Source organism: Taudactylus pleione, unplaced genomic scaffold (genome assembly GCF_031769625.1).
Source record: "Taudactylus pleione unplaced genomic scaffold, aTauple2 ptg000011l, whole genome shotgun sequence".
Taxonomy (NCBI): Eukaryota; Metazoa; Chordata; class Amphibia; order Anura; family Myobatrachidae; genus Taudactylus; species Taudactylus pleione.
In genome coordinates, this window is record NW_028284414.1 from 77074 (window position 1) to 89931 (window position 12858).

Consider the following 12858-nt stretch of genomic DNA (forward strand, 5'->3'; position numbering starts at 1 on the left):
GCGCGTTGGACGACTTCCGCGCTCATCTGTAGTGCGCGGACAGAGATTGGACGCCTGTTTAGGATGGATCTTTTGCACCCAGACCGATGACGACGGCTGCAGAGGTAACCCAGACTGCCTGGTCCCGGATAGAACATGGCCATACGTTACTTAGAACTTGCTAAGCTCGTACACAAGCTGCGTATGCCAACCGGCTAATTTACGCACGCCCAAGCAAACGGCGTTCAACCGGACAGGCGCGCCTGCGTTTCTCCGACCACTCCCCCCGTCACCACGCCCAAGGGCTGACCTCCCATCACTCACGTAGCTGCGTGAGTGATCGCAATGTTAACTCACGCAATACGCACACCATCGACCAATCTGCGTACGCTGTTGCGATCCGTAATGGATCAGGTCCTAAGTGACTGTGACCAGTGCCAGATGTTGTGGTTTGAGTATCTCAGAAACTGCTGATGTCCCGGCATTTTCATGCACGGCAGTCGCTACGATTTACAGGGAATGGCGCACAATACAGTCTGGAATGGGGTGTGCGTGTACGCTACACAGGATAAATGGTGAAGGCATTTGTAAGGAATGTTTTATAAGCGTAGAAGAATTGGGTGCAGCATACACTGCGGACAGCGGGCGGATCGGCCCTGCACAGTGTATCGGAGAGTGGCAGCACCGTACCTGCAGGAATGTCCGGGGTGTATCCTCCTCAGATATGCCAGGGTCAAGGTAAGCATATAACAGATCACTAGGATCTCAGCCAGATCGTCTGGGCTCCTAGGAAACAAAGGGTAAATATTTAGCAACGTGTTAGGGGGTACCACGCGTTCCGGCAACCCCCCCAGGAACAGGGTACACTCAGTGTTTCTGCAGAAGTTTACTTCAATGCCAAATAGAAAGGTTTTGTATTTAAGCTGCTGGGCTGTTTATTAGACATGTAATATTATTCTTCTCATTCCCGACACCTTATTACGCTATCATTTCTGGAAGAATTTAGTTTTTTTTTTATTTTTAAACAGATAGAAAGAAAAAATTGGGAAAAACAGCAGCGATTATTGATGAAATGAGTTCATCACTGCGCACGCCGTGTACATTAAGAGTCACGTTCTCGCGCCTAAGACGACCTGGACTGAGGTCAGGAAAGTATAAAGGGACAAGAGGGGGGAAGGGGGCTATACGGCAAATGCTGGGCCCATTTATCTACTAGTATGTTATGAACGCCGCAGTTGGTTATGCGCACCGTTAGCGGTCGGAGAAACGCAGGCTTGCCTGTCCGTTTGAACGCTGTTGCATGGGCGTGCATAAAGTAGCCACTGTGCGGGCATAGGCAGCTTGTGTATTCACTGCGTGTGGCAAACATCAGCGTATTTTTGTAGCTGAATTGCGTGCCATTACGCAGGTGCAATCCGTGCTGAACCAGGCCCTAGATTAATAGACCAGTACTAATATTTACCAACATATTGTAAGTAAAATTTGGGACAACACACACACCCGAAAAAAAAGGGAGCCTGGCCTCGTGTAATGGGGGGTGTCGCCTCGTGTTAAAGGGGTGTGGCCTCATGGCGCACAATCCCCTCCCCCCACAGGGTATCCATTACTCTAGGTTCGTATCCAGAACTTCCAGAGAGGACCCCAGGCTCTACCCGCGCTATGAGGATACCGTGCTTCACCCCAAATCCCCACCACCCACATTATAAAATATATTGTGTCCCCTGTCAAAAACACATTTGTATAGGCTGTATTAGCCATCATGTAATAACCAAGTTAATGTAATAAATAATATTGGTGCCGTGCGCTTTATTACTATACACATATTTACATAGACAATGACACAAATGCGGAACCTGTAAATGTTTTTGCCAGAGAGCTCTAGACCAGGGGTCGGCCACCCCCGACACGAGGAACAGGCATGGTGGCACAGTTATAAATGGATCCCCAATGGTTTAGCAGCTTTACCAGCTAGGACCAATATGCCAGTTCCAGACTTACATTTAGGCTTCAATATTGTATAGAGCAAGTTAAAGACAGCAAACAATCCAATATGCCCAAACAGATCTGCCTATAAACTCAGTCAGTGTGTTGGTCTTGCCGAGTGCCAAACACTCTTTGATACTACCGCCCCCCTCCCCAATCAATATTTCCCTCACTTAATAACTGCATAATGGCAATCCTCTCACCCGCCTCTTCATTGACCCCAGACGAAGCATCTTGCGGCAGTTCTGGGCTCGCCCCACCACCCTCTGTCCCTTGCAGTGCGCTAGCAGTTGGGAAGGTGCGTCCCCCTGCGCATGTCTGGGGCCTGAATCTCTACCGATCGCAACTGCGATTACGCACACAATCGGCCGATTGTTGCGTTCTGCGCACATGAATCACAGTGCGCAAACAGGCCACTGCGATCGCAATGACTACGCAGACCCGATCGCAATGACTACGCAGACCCATGGCAGAGTCATTGACAAGAAGTGCCGATTGGGGGAGGTGACTCGGTGGGGTGGGTGTCGGCGAAACGCAGGCGTGCCAGTGTACCGATGGTTTTGCAGTCTTGCTAAAGGACAACGGATGTGTGTAAGGTAAAGTGCTGCAACAGCATAGCGATCGCAGTGGATTAGCATACTATCGCAGTGACACTGCGTGCGTAATCGCTATTGCTAATGAATCGGACCCATAGAGCATTTTTATGTAGAGTTATATAATACATCTAGAACTAGCACATTGTGTCCACATACAACTATCCTCAAATCGCGCCAAGTAGCCCTGTCTAGAGCACCATGGACTTTGCTACTTAGCCGCGCCAAAACTCTACACCTATGTACCTAGGGCCCGGTTCAGCAGCGCACTGATCGAAGATTTCTGATCATCGAGAATCTGTGCATGAGCAGGTCCTGCAAAACGATACTGAGAGGCATTTGTGGGTCGGTGCGGGGGTGGGCACAGCCTGTGTCCCTGGAACACCCCCATTTTCCGGGAGTGGCAAGGCCAGCATCTACATCCATGGAGACTTCCTGGGCTCACAGGACCCGCCCAGGCTGCGGTGAGCTTCAGCTACCGCAGCCTTACCAAAGGGGCAACCGGTTGCAACCTCGGTCGCAGTGCTGGGATCTCAGATGCAGCAAGGATGTGTCAGTCCACTCCTCCTGCATTAGCATTTTTGCCGCTAGTGTGCGACTTTGCAATCCCGTCCTCTGCTGAATCTGGCCGCCAGTATACTATAAGCAACGTAAGACCGAACTGAGGGAAAAGTCGCACAATGGAGATAGGAGGACGCAGTCTGTGTAAAAAGGGAAGAGACAGGTCCGATACGAGTGATCTGCGCCACTCACCGTTACGCTTAATCTGCGACTTTATAACAATTCCATTGCTACAATAACACGAATCCTAAACACCTACACGCAAACTAAGGGTGGGGTTCAATTAGCCGCGAAAAGCCGAGATCAGCGAAAAGCGCAATGATTTTGCCTCATTCACCTGTTTGGACGCAATGTTTTCGCCATGAACAGGCGAAAGCGCCAATAGGCGAATGTATTGAAAAGCGAAACTAGCTAAAAGATCAGCATATTTTGGGGTAAATCAGTCTGTACCCCATAAAAAGCCAAACTGACCCTGGGAATCACTATAGAAGAGTATTAATAGCCCTAATAAAAGTATTTAGTGATCTTATTTTCAGTCAGGGCTGTTATATGCATATTTACATAAGTGCGGAAAAATTATAGAATGCAATGTTTTTGGATAAAAATAAGAACCGTAGTCAAATTTGTGGTACATGTAAATGGGTGCTAGTATATTTTGGAGTCTCTAAAGTGAAGATTTAAAAAAGTACCTGCTGCAATCCTAAAGACACCCGGCTCAACATTATAGCCCCCCAAATACCAGGCCTACTACTTAGTACCCCTAGTAACCCCTCTGCGTGCCGTCACTGTGTATAACCCCTCTGCGTGCCGTCACTGTGTATAACCCCTCCGCATGCCGTCACTGTGTATAACCCCTCCGCGTGCCGTCACTGTGTATAACCCCTCCGCGTGCCGTCACTGTGTATAACCCCTCCGCGTGCCGTCACTGTGTATAACCCCTCCGCGTGCCGTCACTGTGTATAACCCCTCCGCGTGCCGTCACTGTGTATAACCCCTCCGCGTGCCGTCACTGTGTATAACCCCTCCGCGTGCCGTCACTGTGTATAACCCCTCCGCGTGCCGTCACTGTGTATAATCCCTCCGCGTGCCGTCACTGTGTATAACCCCTCCGCGTGCCGTCACTGTGTATAACCCCTCCGCGTGCCGTCACTGTGTATAACCCCTCCGCGTGCCGTCACTGTGTATAACCCCTCCGCGTGCCGTCACTGTGTATAACCCCTCCGCGTGCCGTCACTGTGTATAACCCCTCCGCGTGCCGTCACTGTGTATAACCCCTCCGCGTGCCGTCACTGTGTATAACCCCTCCGCGTGCCGTCACTGTGTATAATCCCTCTGCGTGCCGTCACTGTGTATAACCCCTCTGCGTGCCGTCACTGTGTATAACCCCTCTGCGTGCTGTTACTGTGTATAACCCCTCTGCGTGCTGTTACTGTGTATAACCCCTCTACGTGCTGTAACTGTGTATAACCCCTCCGCGTGCTGTCACTGAGTATAACCCCTCCGCGTGCCGTTACTGTGTATAACCCCTCCGCGTGCCGTCACTGTGTATAACCCCTCCGCATGCCGTCACTGTGTATAACCCCTCCGCGTGCCGTTACTGTGTATAACCCCTCCGCATGCCGTCACTGTGTATAACCCCTCCGCGTGCCGTTACTGTGTATAACCCCTCTGCGTGCTGTTACTGTGTATAACCCCTCCGCGTGCCGTCACTGAGTATAACCCCTCCGCGTGCCGTTACTGTGTATAACCCCTCCGCATGCCGTCACTGTGTATAACCCCTCCGCGTGCTGTCACTGAGTAAATAAATCACGGTACATTCCCATTTATTTTCGAGCTCCATTTGTAAAGTGTAATCCCATGGCACAGGGCTAACAACTGGCACTAATAATGTATCAGTATTACATTGTGCAGCTGTTCACACCATGTGCCGTTACTGTGTATGACCCCTCTGCATGCTGTCACTGTGTATACCCCATGTGTGCCGTCACTGTGTATAACTGCCTGAGGGTGCTTTGACTGCTCAGAACCCTCTGGGGTTGCTCAGACTGCGCATAGACCTCTGGGGTTACTCAGACTGCGCATAGCCCTCTGGGGTTACTCAGACTGCGCATAGCACTCTGGGGTTACTCAGACTGCGCATAGCACTCTGGGGTTACTCAGACTGCGCATAGCACTCTGGGGTTACTCAGACTGCGCATAGCACTCTGGGGTTACTCAGACTGCGCATAGCACTCTGGGGTTACTCAGACTGCGCATAGCACTCTGGGGTTACTCAGACTGCGCATAGCACTCTGGGGTTACTCAGACTGCGCATAGCACTCTGGGGTTACTCAGACTGCGCATAGCACTCTGGGGTTACTCAGACTGCGCATAGCACTCTGGGGTTACTCAGACTGCGCATAGCACTCTGGGGTTACTCAGACTGCGCATAGCACTCTGGGGTTACTCAGACTGCGCATAGCACTCTGGGGTTACTCAGACTGCGCATAGCACTCTGGGGTTACTCAGACTGCGCATAGCACTCTGGGGTTACTCAGACTGCGCATAGCACTCTGGGGTTACTCAGACTGCGCATAGCACTCTGGGGTTACTCAGACTGCGCATAGCCCTCTGGGGGTGCTGTTACTGGGTGCTACTATTGTGTATAACCACCTGTGGGTGCTGTTACTGTCTATAACCCTCCAGGTGCTGTTACTGTGTATCCTGCAGCTGCTCAGCTGTTACATAAAATAACTTTGTTTCCTGTTAGAGGAGTTTGGGCAGCAGAGACCCCAGGTGCCCCCCGGTAGTACCTGCACAGGGTGAGCTCATGCTGGTGGGTGCTGGGGGCTGATCACCCACCTCTGCCCCCAGGCTCCAGCTCTCCTCCTCCAGCTCCCTCTGTGGATCCCAGCAGTGGACTGGCAGCTCCTCCTCTGATCCCAGCACGGGAAGCTATGGAGTAGGGAGTGCTTCCTGTGTCACTGCAATAATCCCTGGATCATCCTGCCTGCTAGCCCAGGGTCCCCCTACTGTACAGCATCCACCCACCAGCATCAGGCTGCACTGCTGGCACCTCCTACCTCATTACCCCATAATAACCCTCTCACTGCTGGAGCCTCCTACCTCATTACCCCATAATAACCCTCTCACTGCTGGAGCCTCCTACCTCATTACCCCATAATAACCCTCTCACTGCTGGAGCCTCCTACCGCATTACCCCATAATAACCCTCTCACTGCTGGCACCTCCTACCTCATTACCCCATAATAACCCTCTCACTGCTGGCACCTCCTACCTCATTACCCCATAATAACCCTCTCACTGCTGACACCTCCTACCTCATTACCCCATAATAACCCTCTCACTGCTGGCACCTCCCACCTCATTATCCCATAATAACCCTCTCACTGCTGGGGCACTAATGCAGAGAAACCCTGAGGCACCCTGGCAAAGAAAGGATGCTGAGCGCTCCTTGCTGCAACTTTTAGCCCCCCCAATATAAGATCTCCCACTGCAGAGGAAGGGGCTGGAGACTTTGCTGATGGCGCCCTCATTACACTAAGTTCTATTAACTATTATCTGCTGTATTAACTATTCACTAACATAACAAGGCAACAAGCCAGTTCTTATGCTTTCATGTATCGCCACCTAGTGGTGGGAAACGGAATGTTCTGAATGTCTAAATTCAATTTTGGGTGGCCTCTTAGGGCTCCATTTACCAACTAGTCTAATTAATCCTTTTACTAGTTTAAGAGCCGTATTCATTTTGAGCGGACCCGCGATACTTTTTCGCCTCCCAGGACTTTTAGCCTACATCGCGTGTTTTGCAGGCGGAAAAGTATAACGCGTGTGCCCGCGTATCCCCGCATTCAGTTTGAAAGTAGGCGAAAACGGGACCCCGGCTAAATTGAAACAAGTGGAAAGTCCTGTCAGATTTGAGGAAATCAGCCTGACACCCCCCAAAAGATGCTCTGACATGGGGGTTCCCTATGGTACCCCCCGATTTGGCTTGCTGAAGGTATTTGGTGTTTTTAAACGGACTCAATAGCTGCTAAATAGCGTTTTTGTATAAGTGATGCAGAATAGTATTCAGGAGGTTTTTTTGCAGAAAATAACTTATCCCAGCAAATTTGGGGGACTTGAAAATGGGGGTCAGCATATTTTAAAGTTGCTAAAGTGAAGTTTAAAAAAACGTGAAAAATTCACCTGCCGCAAACACCTGCAATGGAAAAAACACCTGGGGCCATACTTGGGGACCCCCCCAGAGTCAAGTTTGCTAGTTTTTAACTTTGTCCCCCAACTTGTTTTTCGCACCCAAATTCAAAGTGATTTTTTTGGGGTGTTCTTAAGTTTGGTTTTTTTTGGCACAGTTTACCTTTGGGGGACTGTCTGAAGGCTGCACGGGGTTCCTGCAACGTTGCACCCCAAAACCCCAATTCTGCACTTTTTTCCACCTGTTACATTACATTGACTTTCCGCCTAGGTGGAAAGTCTTTCAAATTGAATACGGCAATACTTTTCTGCCTGGCGAAATGACGCCATTGGCGAAAAGTTTCCACCAAAAACACGCGAAAATAGGCTTTTCGCCTCAAATTGGATACGGGCCATAGACACTAAAAGGGGTTATGAACACAATCCAGTATATCATGAACTGTTTGCATAGAAATCACTACACCAACTATAGATGGAGTTAGCAGTACAGTTCCCAGTGCCGCTAATGGGGACCCAGCGAGGCCTTCCCGCTAGGCCGAAGCGCTATGTGCATGAGCATTTGACAGTAAGCTGGTGTTGGCGTTCATAGCAGGGGACACAGCAGAGGAGGGAGGCGGGCAGGTAGGTAGGTGATTGTAAATGCTGGCAGCATTATAATGTACAATAGGGTAAAAGTTCAGAATGTGGGGTACACTAACCCTTACATATGTAAACTCATAATATAACCAGATATATCTATGGTAAAAGATGAGTGTACCCCATTTTCTGAACTTTAGGCCTGATTCAGAGATGTACACTAAACAGATGTTTTTGGGGTCTGCACATGCGCAGGCCTGATCTCGTTTCGGGGGTGGAGAGGGGGCGTGGCTGGCGCATCGGTGGACGCAGATTTCCTGGCCTGGCAAGTGGCCAGGACCCAGTCAGGCTGCAGTATCGGCATCTATTCACACTGCTGGGAGAGCTAAGGGGCAGCCCAGCATCTCCGCCCCCTACAGTGAGCGCAACCATGCCCCTTTCTTGGACGTACGTGCACCCTCGGCATGCGCTGAAGTGCCCCTTTCTGCCCTAGCGTGAAGACTAAACAATTTACAATGTACAGTATAATGTGGCCTTTACGGTTCATACACACTTAACGCATGTTTGCCAATATTCTGGCTGCCCCTTCTGGGAGGGAGCAGCCAGATCGGCATGGCAGGAGGCGTGGCCGGCACAAGGGGGTGGAGCCTAACTGCTTACTGTCACATGTGGATGGGGCGGGGCCACATGTTTGCAGCATTTTGGTCCCGCCTCCGCTACATAATGCCGATATTACAGGCATTGTGAAGCAGGGGTGCGGGGCCAAAATAACGCCATTCCGCTGTGGGGGTTTCTCAGGTTACCGTGGGGTGGGTCGGAGGGAGTCGGTGGCCACTGGGAGGCTGCCTTACTGGGGGAGTGGCACCCAGAGGCTCCTGGTTGAATCAGGAGGGTAGGCAAGTATGACTTCACAATATGCTCCATGAGTGATATCGTTAAGTGTCCTTCCTTGAACTGCCGGCCTCAATGTCGGTAACGGCAGGGCCGTAGCTAGGGTAGTGCGGCTGGTGCCATCGCACAGGGCACCACAGGTCAGGGGGCGCTGTTTGGGCTGTCAAATTTCTGTTTATTATCATTATTGCTTGTAGCTTCCTCTTATTTCATCCCCAGCATCTCCTGGCCTCTCCTATCTCTTCCCTGGCCCTTCCCCATGAGGCCATGGCCCTCTCTCAGGTGCACTATATTATGTCCCTATTTATCCCCAGCATTTCCTTGCCTCTCCTATCTCTTCCCTGGCCCTTCCCCATGAGGCCATGGCCCTCTCTCAGGTGCACTATATTATGTCCCTCTATATCCCCAGCATCTCCTTGCCTCCCCTATCTCTTCCCTGGCCCTTCCCCATGAGGCCATGGCCCTCTCTCAGGTGCACTATATTATGTCCCTATTTATCCCCAGCATCTCCTGGCCTCCCCTATCTCTTCCCTGGCCCTTCCCCATGAGGCCATGGCCCTCTCTCAGGTGCACTATATTATGTCCCTATTTATCCCCAGCATCTCCTGGCCTCCCCTATCTCTTCCCTGACCCTTCCCCATGAGGCCATGGCCCCCTCTCAGGTGCACTATATTATGTCCCTATTTATCCCCAGCATCTCCTGGCCTCCCCTATCTCTTCCCTGGCCCTTCCCCATGAGGCCATGGCCCTCTCTCAGGTGCACTATATTATGTCCCTATTTATCCCCAGCATCTCCTGGCCTCCCCTATCTCTTCCCTGGCCCTTCCCCATGAGGCCATGGCCCTTTTTTGGGTGCATTATGTCCCTTTGAAAAATGAGGGGGGCGCCAATGCTCTTTCTGGCACAGTAGTGGTGGAACTCCCGGAGACAATGGAGTCAGTTGCCAACTGGCGCCAGCCCTGAAGGGGGCATCTGGCTCCATTGTCTCCAGGGTCCCGGCCGTTCCACCGCACCTGCACATATAGTACCGCTGGCTTCGTTCTCTTCTGACTACTGTAAACAGAAAGCCAGAGGAGCCGCTGAGCTGAGCGCCAATCAGCATCAGCGGCTCCTCTGGCTCCACTACACTCTGTGTTCTCAGTGGACCTCACCCTGTGCCTGCCCCTTCTGTCCGACAGTGCTCTTACGGCTGGCAGTGGCAGTCTGGACCGTGGAGAAGAGTGGCCAGGACCTGGGAGACAGTGGCACGTGGTGTCAGCAGCCAGTCCCCGGCGGTCGGTGCAGTGTCCCTGCTGCTGCCCTGCACTCACTTCTCCCCAGGAAGAGAGCAGTGACCCACTGGCCAGGACCCGGGATCTGCATAGAAGACTTCTTCCCAGTGAGTCCCTTCTCACTCCTACTCCTGTCCCCTGCTTCCCACTACTCCTCCTATCCTGCCCCCTGCAGTGCTACCCACTACTCCTCCTATCCTGCCCCCTGCAGTGCTACCCACTACTCCTCCTATCCTGCCCCCTGCAGTGCTTCCCACTACTCCTCCTATCCTGCCCCCTGCTTCCCACTACTCCTCCTATCCTGCCCCCTGCAGTGCTTCCCACTACTCCTCCTATCCTGCCCCCTGCAGTGCTTCCCACTACTCCTCCTATCCTGCCCCCTGCAGTGCTTCCCACTACTCCTCCTATCCTGCCCCCTGCAGTGCTTCCCACTACTCCTCCCATCCTGCCCCCTACAGTGCTTCCCACTACTCCTCCTATCCTGCCCCCTGCAGTGCTTCCCACTACTCCTCCTATCCTCCCCCCTGCAGTGCTTCCCACTACTCCTCCCATCCTGCCCCCTACAGTGCTTCCCACTACTCCTCCTATCCTCCCCCCTGCAGTGCTTCCCACTACTCCTCCCATCCTGCCCCCTGCAGTGCTTCCCACTACTCCTCCTATCCTGCCCCCTGCAGTGCTTCCCACTACTCCTCCTATCCTGCCCCCTGCAGTGCTTCCCATTACTCCTATTATCCTGCCCCCTGCAGTGCTTCCCACTACTCCTCCTATCCTGCCCCCTGCAGTGCTTCCCACTACTCCTCCTATCCTGCCCCCTGCAGTGCTTCCCACTACTCCTCCTATCCTGCCCTCTGCAGTGCTTCCCACTACTCCTCCTATCCTGCCCCCTGCAGTGCTTCCCACTACTCCTCCTATCCTGCCCCCTGCAGTGCTTCCCATTACTCCTATTATCCTGCCCCCTGCAGTGCTTCCCACTACTCCTCCCATCCTGCCCCCTGCAGTGCTTCCCACTACTCCTCCTATCCTGCCCCCTGCAGTGCTTCCCACTACTCCTCCTATCCTGCCCCCTGCAGTGCTTCCCACTACTCCTCCTATCCTGCCCCCTGCAGTGCTTCCCACTACTCCTCCTATCCTGCCCCCTGCAGTGCTTACCACTACTCCTATCCTGCCCCCTGCAGTGCTTCCCACTACTCCTCCTATCCTGCCCCCTGCAGTGCTTACCACTCCTCCTATCCTGCCCCCTGCAGTGCTTACCACTACTCCTCCTATCCTGCCCCCAGCGGCCTCAGAGTGTATGGAGCTTGTGCACCTAGTGCTATCTCTTTTGGGGGGTAATAGGCTTAACAACCCTACCCCCTGGCCCACCCTAGCCACTAGCCCCACCTACAAAACATACCTATAACCCGTCCTACCCCAGGCCCCCTATATATACAGTACCCTCCCCCTCCCTGGCCCCAGAGACGTACTCTGATCACCACAACCCCAGCCCCGGTTACATAAGTTATCCACACTATCCAGACCACTTTGCTTGTTTAATTTTTTTTTTTTTCTGTGGGGGCTAATGTCTTTTATATTTTCCTGGGGGGCTTTTTTTAGTTCCTGTTTTGGTCAATGTGTTTGTTTTTTTGTTTTTTTCCTGTGGGGGTCAACGTGTTTTATTTTTTTTCTTGTGGGGGCCAAAGCATTTGTTTTCTGTGGGGGCCAATGTGTTTTATTGTTTTCTGTGATAGCCAATGTGTTTTATTGTTTTCTGTGATAGCCAATGTGTTTCTTTTTTTCTTGTACAATGTTTTTCGGCTGCGCATGCGGTTGCGTTGCACCGTGCAGCGTTGCAGTACAGGCACATGCAGTATACTAAAAATGTGTTTTGACATTACTAGGCAGCTACAGGGGGTTGGTTAAGCAGAGGCAGATGTAACGCAGTATGGGTAAGTTCACAACGTTGCTTGTGTACAGTAGAGAGACGCTAAATTGCTCACATTGGAGGCCATAGTCAGACGAGAGAGAGAGTTTTATTTATTATTTTTTTCCCCAGTAGCATTTTGTAGTTTTTTTTTTCTTTTTGGGGGGGGGGGCACCAACACTTATCTTGCCATCGGGAGGGTTAGGGCAACTGGGATGAAGTTACGCCACTGTGGCACAGGGCACCAAAAAGTCTAGTTATGGCTCTGGGTGACGGCATTGAGCATACACACTGAACGATATCGTTAATGATATCGTTCAGTGACGCCACCTGCCACATCCCCGAACTTGCAGGGCGATATTGTCAGGTTATCCTGCAAGTTCGGGCGATTAAAGACATTGTTAATGATCCACGGGAACACGCATCGTTAACGATATCGTTCATACACACTGGACGACATTGAACGCTATGAACCATAACGATATCGTTATCGTCCATATCGTTAAAATTATCGTCTAATGTGTATGAGCCTTTAAACAGTGTTCTTCCCTGTCACACAATCAGGGCCGGACTGGGACTTAAAATAGGCCCTGGCATTTTAAGAGCACACAGGCCCACCTCGCGTCATCATCACGCTCCTGGCATAGACCCCTCCCCTTACTATCCCTAACCCCCCCCATTTCTTAGTCTATGCTCCTACACATATATTATTCATATTAGAATAACATACAAGTACACAAACAGCAGAGCACATCCTGTAGGGGATTCAAACATGTGCCATAGTCAGACATTTGGTATTGTGTTGGTTCTGTTACGCTGTGTACACTCCTATAGATACATCTGTCCAATCCATGTGGTGGGAAGGAAAATCTGGGACTGTATGACAGCAAATAACAATAGAAATTTGCTC

At 51.5% G+C, this 12858-nt stretch overlaps 1 protein-coding gene across 2 annotated transcripts in view; it reads right to left on the reverse strand.

Moving 5' to 3' along the window:
• The window catches only part of LOC148542636 (protein dispatched homolog 1-like), a 76473-nt gene extending 70255 nt beyond the window's left edge, over positions 1-6218 (reverse strand). Inside the window, exons 1-2 of one of the 2 annotated variants that reach the window (XM_088467834.1) lie at positions 5909-6218; positions 670-765 (exon numbers count right to left, since the gene is read on the reverse strand). The gene's annotated coding sequence lies outside the window, so the exon portion shown is untranslated. The remainder of the gene's footprint in view (positions 1-669; positions 766-5908) is intronic. The other variant, XM_088467843.1, reaches the window with a different exon arrangement.
• Positions 6219-12858: the final 6640 nt, after the last annotated feature.